This window comes from Phocoena phocoena, chromosome 12 (assembly GCF_963924675.1).
Source record: "Phocoena phocoena chromosome 12, mPhoPho1.1, whole genome shotgun sequence".
NCBI lineage: Eukaryota > Metazoa > Chordata > Mammalia > Artiodactyla > Phocoenidae > Phocoena > Phocoena phocoena.
This window is the reverse complement of record NC_089230.1, coordinates 49,852,624-49,864,420: the sequence shown is the minus strand read 5'-3', so window position 1 is coordinate 49,864,420 and position 11,797 is coordinate 49,852,624.

Sequence of the window (11,797 nt, the reverse complement as noted above, 5' to 3'; positions counted from 1 at the left end):
ATTGGATTACGGGCCACTTAAAAAAAATTGTTTCATTAAATATTACATAGTACATAAACCGTGCTAACAAACTTTATCCCAAGAGTTACCAAGTAGATTGACATTGACATTCAGAGTGAATTTTCCACAGATCCACGTAGAAACAATATTTTTTTAAAAAACTTTTCTTTTTTAAAAAATTCTTATTTATTTTTTGGCTGTGTCGTGTCTTCATTGCTGCATGTGGGTTTTCTCTAGTTGCTGCACACAGGGGCTACTCTTCGTTGTGGTGTGCGGGCTTCTCATTGCGGTGGCTTCTCTTGCTGCGGAGCACGGGCTCTAGGCGCCCGGGCTTCAGTAGTTGCAGCACGTGGGCTCAGTAATTGCGGCATGTGGGCCCTAGAGTGCGTGGGCTTCAGTAGTTGTGGCGCACGGGCTTAGTTGCTCCGCGGCATGCAGGATTTTCCCGGACCAGGGATCGAAACCGTGTCCCCTGCATTGGCAGGCGGATTCTTAACCATTGTGCCACCAGGGAAGTCCCGAAACAAAATTTTTATAACATGGTTGGAACAGCAGTGGCACTATAAAACCATTATTCTCTTGTTTCTATGGGAAAGTGAATATTAAATTGTAGGTAGGGATGTGGGAAACTTTACTTTCTGCAGTCTTAGAAAAATCCCTATACTCATGTATATACATATATGTATGCATTTGCTCCTGGGATAGGAAGTAGCTTTCCTGAGTGAAAGAGGTACTGTGGCAGGGAGTGGCAAGAGTGGGATTCAAATTAGAACTCTTTTATCAATTGCTCTAGACAGATTGTGCTGTGAGAGGGATTTTGAGGACCTTCATCTACTAAAAGTAGGGAGAAGCCAGCAGTTTGGCTGTATAACTAGTTTATATGTAAGTCACACATTTGAATTAGGGAACTCCTCACAGTGATCAATTGGTGCTTACTCTCACTCTAAAGCCATTTTAGTCCTTTAACCACCTGTTTGGATGATATGCTTGCTATTCAATGAAATTGCAGTTTTCTAAGTTCCCAGAGCAATTATGGTGTGTAATTTGTGCAGTGTTTTATACTACCCTTGGAAAAGATGGAAAGTGCATGTCTGAACAAGAAATACGCTCCTTTACTGGAAAATTATAAAAGTGCTAAAGGAATTTTTTTTCACGGCGGCATTGTTAGGAAGGGATCAATTTTTCTTAGAAAGGGCCAGGGTATTCTGGATATAATGAAAATATTAAGATAGTATGTTTGTGGCCTGTGAGTGAAAGAAAGAACACCAAGTGTTGGACTGGGACTGTAAATCATCATCTTTGGCAGGAGCAAAGTTTGCTCTTCCTCCTGTTGTGTCTGGACTGTTACCAGGGCCTGTGGTGAATTTTGCAATCTAGTTCTCAAAGTCCCAGTGAACACTGAAGCATTTACATGCACTCTGGGGTACAACTTGTCTGATCTCACTTGTTGGTTGTTTTGTTTGTTTGATTTATATTTTTTTATGGATGAGATTTTTTATATTTAGAGTGAATAATTTAAAATGTTTAATGTGATGGGAAGGAAAAGGATTTTTAGAATTTTAAATAGTCTTTATTTTGTAGTTCTTACTTTTAAAAACAAATCAACACCTATATGAAATTATGTATGAAGTACCTTTGAGAGCCAGAAAATAGCCACTCCACCCCAAAGTTTCTGGGCAGGCATACATTCCATTTACTGCATTTTAGTGATTCTAAGACATTTTTTTCACATTTAAAAACACTTCTAAAATAGGGATACATCTTGTAATCATTATTGGCCTGGATTGAAATCAGATTACTTCAGAAAGGACTTGCATTTGCCTCTAGCAGTCATTTGCACTACTACCTGAGACCATTTTAAATTAAATTCTCTGTTTGAGATTTATATTTTTTTTGTTCTGTTTTTTTATTTTTACCCCACTGGTAGTGTGAATTCAGACTGTAAAGCTGTGTAAGAATTGTCTTTTGGATAAAATTCCCTCTACCTGGTGCCCAGTACTTGAAAGGTAGAGGCATTCAAGTTTTCTTGCTGTCTCTTTCTGCTTTGTGGGTTTAGTTGCCATTTATTCTACGCAGTATTTGTGGCCCTTCTGTTGTTCCAGCTTTACATGAGAGGTCTCCTATTTTTCTCTTCTTGTGGTATGTGAAAGAATAGTGCATCTTACAATAGGTGGTGACTTACATTTGATAAAAGATCCATCAGATGCTTGCTTAGGCTCTACTATACTTCTTCAGAGCTTGTTTACTCGCACTGTAGGCACAGTTGTAATAAACTCAGTGTCATTGTTACACATTTCTTTGCTCATTCCTCATCAGTGATCTTCAAACTTTTTTGCATAAGAATCAATTGGGGAGTGAAAATTATATATTTCTGTGCCTTATGCTCAGAGATTATGTTTCCGTGATCCTGGGTGATGCCCAGGAATCTTCACTTTTATTAAATATCGTCAAGGTATTCATACCTAAGTGATTGAAGAACGATACTTAGAGAAAAACTGCATACTCTATATCTAAGTGAATATTCATGACTTCAGCTGCCATCTATATATACTGATGGTTTTCAAATCCTTATCTTTAGTCTAAACCATTCTTCTTGGATGCCAGACTCATCTATACAACTGACATGTCTCTATTAAAGACAGAATACACTCTGATCTGGGGTACATGGGCTCAAGTCCCAGCTCAGCCACTTATATAACTCTGTGACCTTTGGCAAAGTTACTTAACTTCTCAGTTGCCTCATGTAAAATGAAATTAATATAAATACCTCATAGGGTTGCCTAGACGATTCTGTGGATCAATACATGTAAATTTCTTTGACAGTGCCTGGCACTAAGCTCAATATAAGTGGTAGCTGTTTTTATGTTGTTATTGTCCCACAAGTATGTCAAGCATGTCTAAAATGAACCTTTTTTTAATCACCTCGACACCCCTCAAAATCTGTTTTCTGCTTTGACTAGAGCTATATTTAATTTCGCCCTATCATTAATTTTCCTCATCCCAGTCATACATTCTGGGAATTCAGTATCCTAATTATCTCTAATTTGTCCCCTTCTTTTCATCCCCATTTCTGTTGCTTTGGTTTGGATCTTGATTGCCTCACATAGCATTCTGGAATAGTCTTCTGTCTGGACTTCTAACCTCTGCTTGTTTTTCTCCATTCTAACTCACAGAAATCTTTATCAAAGGCAATGTGATACTGCTACTCCTCTGCTGGGTGGCTCTTATTGCCTGCGGGATAAAATCCAAACACCTGTGCCTGGCTTACAAGCCTCCTCAGATCTGGTTTCTGCCTCCTCTTCTGCAACACTCAGGCACATTTGCAATCTTCCAGCTTTGTACATTTCTTGTAGTAGCTTGCCCAAAACACCACATCCTCTCTAGCTCTTATAACTTTGCATAAATTAGCAATATAGCATGGTGGTTAAAAGTGTGAGCTTTAGAGCCAAACTGCCTTGAGTCAAAAGTGTGAGGTTTTGAGCCAAGTTCTGACTTTGCCACTTTAGTTGTGTTGGGCAAAACACAGTTTTTCTGTGCCACAGTTTACTCATCTTTATAATTGGAATAATTGTGTGTTATAGAGTTGTTCTGTGGATTTTAGTAAATTAATTCACATAATAAGCATTCAATAAATGTGAGGTATCCCTAGTTTTATTATTACCATGCTATTTCTTTTGCTTATACACTTGATCTTTTTCTCTACCCATTCCCTCACTTTCTTTTGACTGTCAAATCCTACTCATTCATCCTTTGTTTTTCAGTTTAAGAACTAGCTCCTCCAGGAGGCCATCTCTGAAACCCCCAGACTTGTTTAGATGCCCGTCCTCTGGGTTCCCATAGCACCCTTTTTAGTATAATTAAGCTATGAACATTTTAAGGGCTGCCAAGGACTATGTTTTACATCTTTGAGTGGCTAATGAATAAAGTGTGATTGTTTTATTGTTTCTTACTTGTTTTAGGTTGGGAAAGCAATTAGAAAGGGGAGGGATATATTCTACTAGAGTCAAGTAGACAGTTCATAAGCAGGCAGGAAGAGAAGAGATAGCAAGAGGTGAAAAGACAGAAAACAAAATCTGTAACAGTCTGGAACTTTCCAGTGAAAGGGCAAACAATCCAACAAATATCAGTGTGGTTCTCTAAGTATCATTGTGCATAATTAAAATTCTATTGTGATATCCTTAAGGTTAAATTGTGTTGAGTATACTCTATCTAAAATGAAGAAAAGTAGGTTAAGCATTTTAGAAATATTTCTTTTAAAACTAGTTGAAATAAATTTTGGCAATTAAATAGGTAAGCTTTAGTTATTTATCATTGTCCAACAGCTCATTGCCCCTTGGGCTGCCTGACTAATCAGTACTCCCATAATTAATTCTGATTATTGTGTGTGCTCTATCTGTGGGAGAAAAAAAAATAGTAAAGGCCAAGGAGGATTTGTAGCAACTAATTTGAGTATTGTTAACTTTAAAATTCATTATTTGTTGACTCAATTTCTAAATTCTTTCTACATGTAATAAGTTTGTCATCAACCATTCTAAAGGGTGTTGACCCAAAACAGACTGCCAGATATTTCTCCAGCAAAAATGGGTTTATTTGGGATCAGCAGAAAATTACAATTTGGAATCTGCAACTGTGGTGAGCCCTGTGCAAATCCCTGCAGGGCAAGGGAAGGTGAACTCTTTTATAGAGGGGAAAAGGAAGTTGGGAGAGCTATAGTAAACAAAGAGTCTATGGCTTTTCATTGGCTGAATCCTTGCCAGGAAAGAAGAGTATTTCTTCTACCTGCTGGACTCAGCTATGTCGTAGGGCATGAGAGCTCCCCCTTCTGATCTCTCTACTCTATTTAATTGAGGTTTCTGTTTATTAATTTTTTACAAGAGAAATGGTTAGAAACACAATATACACTGTATGCAAAAGTATATACCAAGGTATAATATGTGATTTTTTAAAACTTAGGATAGTATTTATGGAATTGTTGGGTTTAACTATGACAAACATTAGTGTAAGAAGGTAGGGAAAAGTTGTTGACATATCAAATTAGTTTCAGGGGATTCATTTTACAAGTATTTTTTGGATTAGGCCCTGAGGATACAATGCCCCTTTGCAGAGCAAAGCAATTTAGATTGTAGAAGCTTACAGAAGAAATAAACATAATTGTCCTCCCTGAGTTTATGTTGATATAAGAGGCATAAGACCCTTAAAAATGAAAAGATATAAGTGCTTCTACAAATATCAATATAAGCCATTGATATTCTACATCTTCACCATTTTCTACCTCTGTAGAAATCTAATTAAAAGCAAACTATTTTAGTAAGTTTTTGTTTCTTATTATAAAACTAATATGTATTTATGTAGAGAATGTATAAGGTAGAAGTAAGAAAATAAAAATCTATTGTCCATCTAGTAACATTTAATATATTTACAATTATTATTTATTGTATATAATATATTATAATAAATATTATTTAATACATATATAGTCTTTTATGCTTATCTTTGTCCTTTTTAAAAATTGAGCTATAGTTATATAATTGTATATCCTTTATTCACTTTATATTGAATCAGGAACACTTTCTCTGGACTGAATATTCAAGATAAAGTACAGGTAAAGATGATGGAGAGTCTAATCATTTAAATAATCTCAGACATTTTTAAGTTTTCAACTTATTTATATTCAAGTTCAGTAAGGAAAAATTTAATTTTCTGATTATTAGATAAAATGTTCATAAGTCTTAAATCCACATATTAATATGTTTGCTGGAAATCAGGTAGCTCTTACAGCATAGCATTGAGAATTAACTGTACACGTAACAATTAGATGCTGTATTATAATTTATAAAATATTTGTAAAAGATTATACAAAGATTGCTTTGTACTCTTTAAAAAACAAGGTATTTACTCATGTAATCATATTTCTTCTATTCAGACTCATTTAGGATAATGAGCTTGAAGAATGGTCAATAAAATTTTAATAATTATGAAATAAGCAAACCAATTTTATTGGGTATACTGCTAGCTAACTCACCCCCTGTGTTTTTTTCTCCCTTTTCATTGTCTCTTGTTTGTCTTTTTTCAACAGTGAGATTGCAAACTATTTGACTGCAGAAGCTATGCCCTGTGTGTTTATTTCTACAGGGCATAGCATATTAGATGTAGATACTAAAGAATTACTTGTTGTTCTTACTTTGACTTTGTCTGTGGGCACCTCAGATTCAACTATATCTAAAACAGAGTTCGTTGTTTTCCATCAGACTTGTATCTCCTTTTATATTATTTCTTATTTCTGTTAATGCCACCACCATCTCTTTACTTGCCCAAGTGAAATTTTGGAGTGTGGTTTTGATTCTTTCCTCTCCCCCATTTCACATATCTAGTTGGTTCCTAAGTCCTTTTGATTGTATCTTCTAAGAATCTTTCATGTTGATCTCATTTACTACAGTCTTAGTTCAGGCCTTATATTTTTTCTCATCTTAATTACTTCAGTAACCTCTTAAATTGTCTCTCTGCCTGTAATTTCTTCTCCCTCCAATCTACCTCAGGGCCATCTGAATAAACTCAGAATACAAACCTGATCATGTTATTCCCCTTTATATCCTTTATTAGCTCCCTATTGCCTGATCCTATAAAATACGAACTACTTGTGTGATACACCAAATCCTTTGTGGTTTGCCCCTCATATACCTTTTTAGCCATCTCTTATTGCCAACATTTACTCACTATGCTCTAGCCAAATTCACTAGGACCTGTCATGTCCCTCAATGATTATACTTCTATCTCTTAATTATGTTTTTCCAAATTTTGTGTTTCTGTTAAGCCTTTTATTGTTTGCTTGTTTTGATCTCTGTCTTTCACATCTTTCTTCAATGTCGTAAGCCTTTGTTAAACAACTTATATTTAAGAGTGGAGCACTAAAAAACTGATTGGAAATTCCAAATCCATCCAATCCATTCACTTTACTGTCTTTAGTATCTTTGTTAACTTGGGCTAGTCATATTCCCTTGATAAGGATCTTCCCGTCTCCACTTGGATATGTAGACTGCCAGTATTCTGTGTACTGAATCTTCCTCCTTTCAGTCTGGTTCCCCACCCTCACCTGTGCTGAGTGTCTCCCAATCCAGAGATACTCTAAAAGTTCCTCTTCATTAAAACAACAACAACAAAAACAAAAACTACTGGTCTTCTTCCCTGACGAGGGGATAAAACAGTCTTTTGGTTGTATGGAGAAGCAAAGGAGATTTGGGCATATAATTTACGTCTAAATTAAACTTTCATCCTATTCTCTAGGTTTCAGCCCTATCTTGACAACTTACAAATTTACTACAGAGGTGTAGCTAATTCATGAGCCATTTTGGAGGTTCTATAGGGTAAACTTAAAAGTCACTTTTATTACTTGAGTTAGGAATCTGCCTTTTTGCATTAGCTAAGTCTGTTATTACTTGTACATCTGTTTTCCATTTTCCAAAGTTATGTTGTTGTCATCTTTTCTGATTTCTTTGTCCTTTCAGGTTTATATCTTTTTAAAAAAGTTTTAATATTATTTTAGTGGGTTTTGAAGAGGAAGCAAAAGTCAGTCTATATGTTCATTCTCCCATATTTACCTAAACTACTCTTTCAAAACTGTTAATAATTCCAAATTATTTCTGGCTTTACTTATCTCTCTGTCAATCAGAATTAGATAATTCCTCTTCTGTGCTCCCATAACACCCTGTGTATGCTTTTGTTATGGAACTTATCCCGTTGAATCATATCTTGTTTTTAACTTGTCTCCCCTGCCACACATCGTTGTACAACAAATCTCCAGAACTTTTTCATCTGACGAAACTGAAATTCTACAACTCCCCATTTACCCCTCCCCTCAGCTACCATTCTGTTTTCTGTTTCTATGAGTTTAACGACTCTAGATACCTCATATAAGTAGAATCATACAGTATTTGTCTTTCTGTGACTGGTTTATTTCACTTAGCATAGTGTCTTCAGTGTTCATCCATGTTTTAGCGTGTGTCAGAATTTCCTTCTCTTTTTAAGGCCAAATAGTATTACATTGTATATATATACATTTTGTTTATCTATTCATTCATTGATGGACGTTTGGGTTGTTTCCACCTTTGGCTATTGTAAATAATGCCATTATGAATATAGGTGTACAAATATCTATTTGAAACCATGCTTTCAATTTTCTTTTGGATATATATACCTAGACGTGTCATCATTTTTTATGACGTTGACATTCTTTAAGAAAACAGTTCCCCCTTTATAAAAAATAGAATGTTTTCCATTTTTGGCCTTTGTGATGTACTGAGATTCAGGTTACACATTCCTGGCCAGAATGCTGCATAAGTGATTGCAAATATTATCTTCTGCTTTTCTTTTGTCTTTCAAATTTTTTCATAATTTCTATATGTTGTAGAATGAATTTTCATGTAGTCTTTGTATCTTTTCCTTTATTTTCCTCCTGCCTTTAAACACAAAATATCTTGCCCCCTTCTAAGATTATTTTAACTATTCACTGTTTTTTTTATAATTTTTAAAGTTAAAAAAATTTTAACTCTGTAGGTTATTTGAAGTTCTGTACTGATGTGTGCTATTATGGAAAGGTTTAACTGGATTTTTTCCCTAGTTTTTCTAACATCATTCATTGAATGAACAACAAATGAATCATTTGTTGAATCCCATGGAAGTATTTATGTGAAGTTCTTAGATTTACTAATTTCTATTGACCAGTCAGTTTTTATATCACTATCTTAACACTTTAGTTATTATATGTTGTAAATAATAGGTTGTAATATCTATTAGAGCATCTGTAAGGCAAATTCCTTAACCTCAAATTATTCTACTCAATTGTAAGAGTACTTTTAAAAGTAATATACATTAAGAATGAAATAAAGTTAGTCCAGCCTTTACTGTGTTTGCTCTTTGGATAAGTTAATCTAGATGCATACACAAAGAAAATCAGATAAAAGAAGCAGAGCTGTTGATCTTTCTCCAGTCTCTCCAAGGAAAAAATCTAAACTTGAAAGAATTACCAGTACGGAAACAGAGAGTCCTCCATTTCAAGAACCCACTGTAGTATCTCTGACTGCTTCCTAAATGCTGTCTCCCTAATAGTCCTATGAGATTACACAAAGATGATGCCACCAGCAGGAGTAGACATTGGTTATTTAAAGGGACCATTTTGGAACAATTACTTCCCTCAAGAACGAGTGAAAATGCTTTGCAGTTAAGTATTTGTGTCCAGCACATTCTTTAGAGGGGATAGTTTCTTTATGCAGTGGCACCTTAGTTGCAGCCAATTAAGGTGTCTTAATTTTATACACCATAGAGGCAATGGATAATTTCCCTGATTGTTTACAAGCTGTCAGGAATGGTTCCAGGCATAATTTGAGTTTTCCTAAGCTTTACCAGGCTATTGATACAATCGAGGCCCACATTTTACAGCCCTTTGCCCCTACTTGTGGGACAGAATACTCCAACAAGAATTTCTGAGGTCTTTTCAATAACCTACAGCTAGACCTCATACCAAACATTCACATTCCTTGGAGGATGGGGCTTAGGCAGCTCTCTGTATTTTCAGAAAACTTCCTCTAGAAAATTCTGTCATACATGCCATGAATATGTCCTTTCCAGCTGCTCTGTCACTCTCTTGCTGTCTCTCTCTGGCTGAACAGTACTACCAATGCAACAGAACTCTTAAAGTGCCAAAACTGTGTTAGTGACCTCTGGCAACTTCCCCCTTCATTGGAATATAACATCTTATACAAAGCAAGGCAGCTAGTGCCTCAGTCTTTTATAGAGATCTTGGTGAAATATTTCTCACTTTTGACTTCCAGCCCTCTCTCTTCCCTACAGCCATGTATAAGTAGATGGGACTAGGTCAGAGACGAATTAAAATGACCACCACCATACTCTACTCAGAATCACTCCTCCTCTCCTCCACCAATTAAGGCTTTGATTTTGGATCAGCGTTTCTGTACATCTGTCATATTCCTTCAGAGTTTTTCTCCTAGGATGCCTCGGTTCTTTATGTAAATAAGCTTTGAGTAGTTTTTAAGCACTTGTTTATAATACAGGGCTAGATTGTAAGGGTTAAGCTGGAACCCCTATTACAGTGAGAACCCCATGGCTTGTTTTCTCTCATTTCTTTACTGTTTCCTTTCTTTTCTTCATATACCAGTAGGTTATTACTCTGCTTATGCCAACTTTCAGATGTGTTTACACATTTAATTTAAATAAACTTTGGTCTAATTTTTAACTTATTGGTATCTTCTGAGTAGTCATTTCATATACGCTAAAACCCTTGAATTTTTTTTAATTGGTGCAAAAATTGACTTTGTAAAATAATACTATATTTGGGACAGAGGAAGCAGACAGTCCTCCCAAGGACTTCAGTGTATAGTGACTAATGGCAAAATTTCATTCTTTTCATTATTGGAGAGACTCAACAGGAGCTGAAAACTGAATCAGATTTCTCGAGTAACTCCAAAGTTCTTTGGATAGGTTCAACCACATACCTTTCTCTGAAGATGTACAACCATGTTCAGAACATCTGTACTTTGGGGCCCTGCCTTTACTTTATTGTGAGCCAGCTGTAACTAAATTTGCTCTCTTATTTTTTGAGGGAACAGCAACTTAGATAGATGCAGTCTCCCATGGGGAGCAGACAGTGTCTAAGCAGCAAGAACCCAGAGGGACAGAGACATGGTTAGTAAATGGTAGCTGGTGCTAATAACAAAAGCAAAAATGATCGCCTCCTAAGATCAAAGAGCATCAAGTATTCTGGCAAAGCTTCCTAGGCTCTATAACCTCTAATTTAGACTGATGAGAATGTCCTGGAAGACAACACATCATGACAGTGGCTAAAGTAGAAAATCCTATTGAGTGAAGTTAGGTTCCCTGCCATCCCAGGAAATACAATCATGGAAGTATCTTCCTTTGCCCTGTGAATTGGGAAGGTAGTGAAATCACTGAAATTTTACAGTTCTCAAAAATTAAAGTAGGCTAATTATAATTCTACAAAGGAATTCTAAATTTACATTTTAAAGCAAGCTTTTGTTCTAAAAATTGTGCTGGTAAATTGTTTTGTGTATAAACAATTTTCTGTTTCTTTCAGTGTGGTTATGAGTTAATTTATTTAACATTGACTATAATCTATTAAGTAGAATACATTTCTAAAATATTTAAATTACAGAAAGGAAAATAAAATGATTTGGGAACATTTAAAAATTATCTGCTAAGATGGCTAAAAGGGCTCTCCAACAAACATACAAAAAAAGCCCAGAATGACAAGGTAAAGCTATTTTAGATTTTCAGATTTGGAACCCTTCTAAACTACATGATTAGAATGCTAGTGCATTAAGTGGAGTTGTGTCTTATTCAAGGGTTAGACTCAGAAATTGATATATCCAAAATTACCCTTGAAAATCCCTTAGGAGGCCAGTACATTAGAGTCTTAGAGAATCATGTTATGTGGGTGGCTTGTGTTTCAAAGCTGTGTTGTCTTTTAGAATATATACTTTTCTCTCTGAACCCTAGAGCCAAACTCTTTTAGAGGGGTGCTCAGATGATGAACTTGTGATCAACTGAAAAACCAGCAAATTCACACCACGCATGTAACGCTCACTCCAGAGCATATACTCATTGAAAGTCAGGCAGAATTGTCTATACTCTTTATAGAGTAAATAGTCATTTTTCTTTCTTTTACTGCTGAATTTATTATAATTGAATTTGTGATAATTAACTTCGTAAAGACAAAATTCCACAGTATATGATTATGTATTTATTTTAAAGTTTCATCTGAATTTTT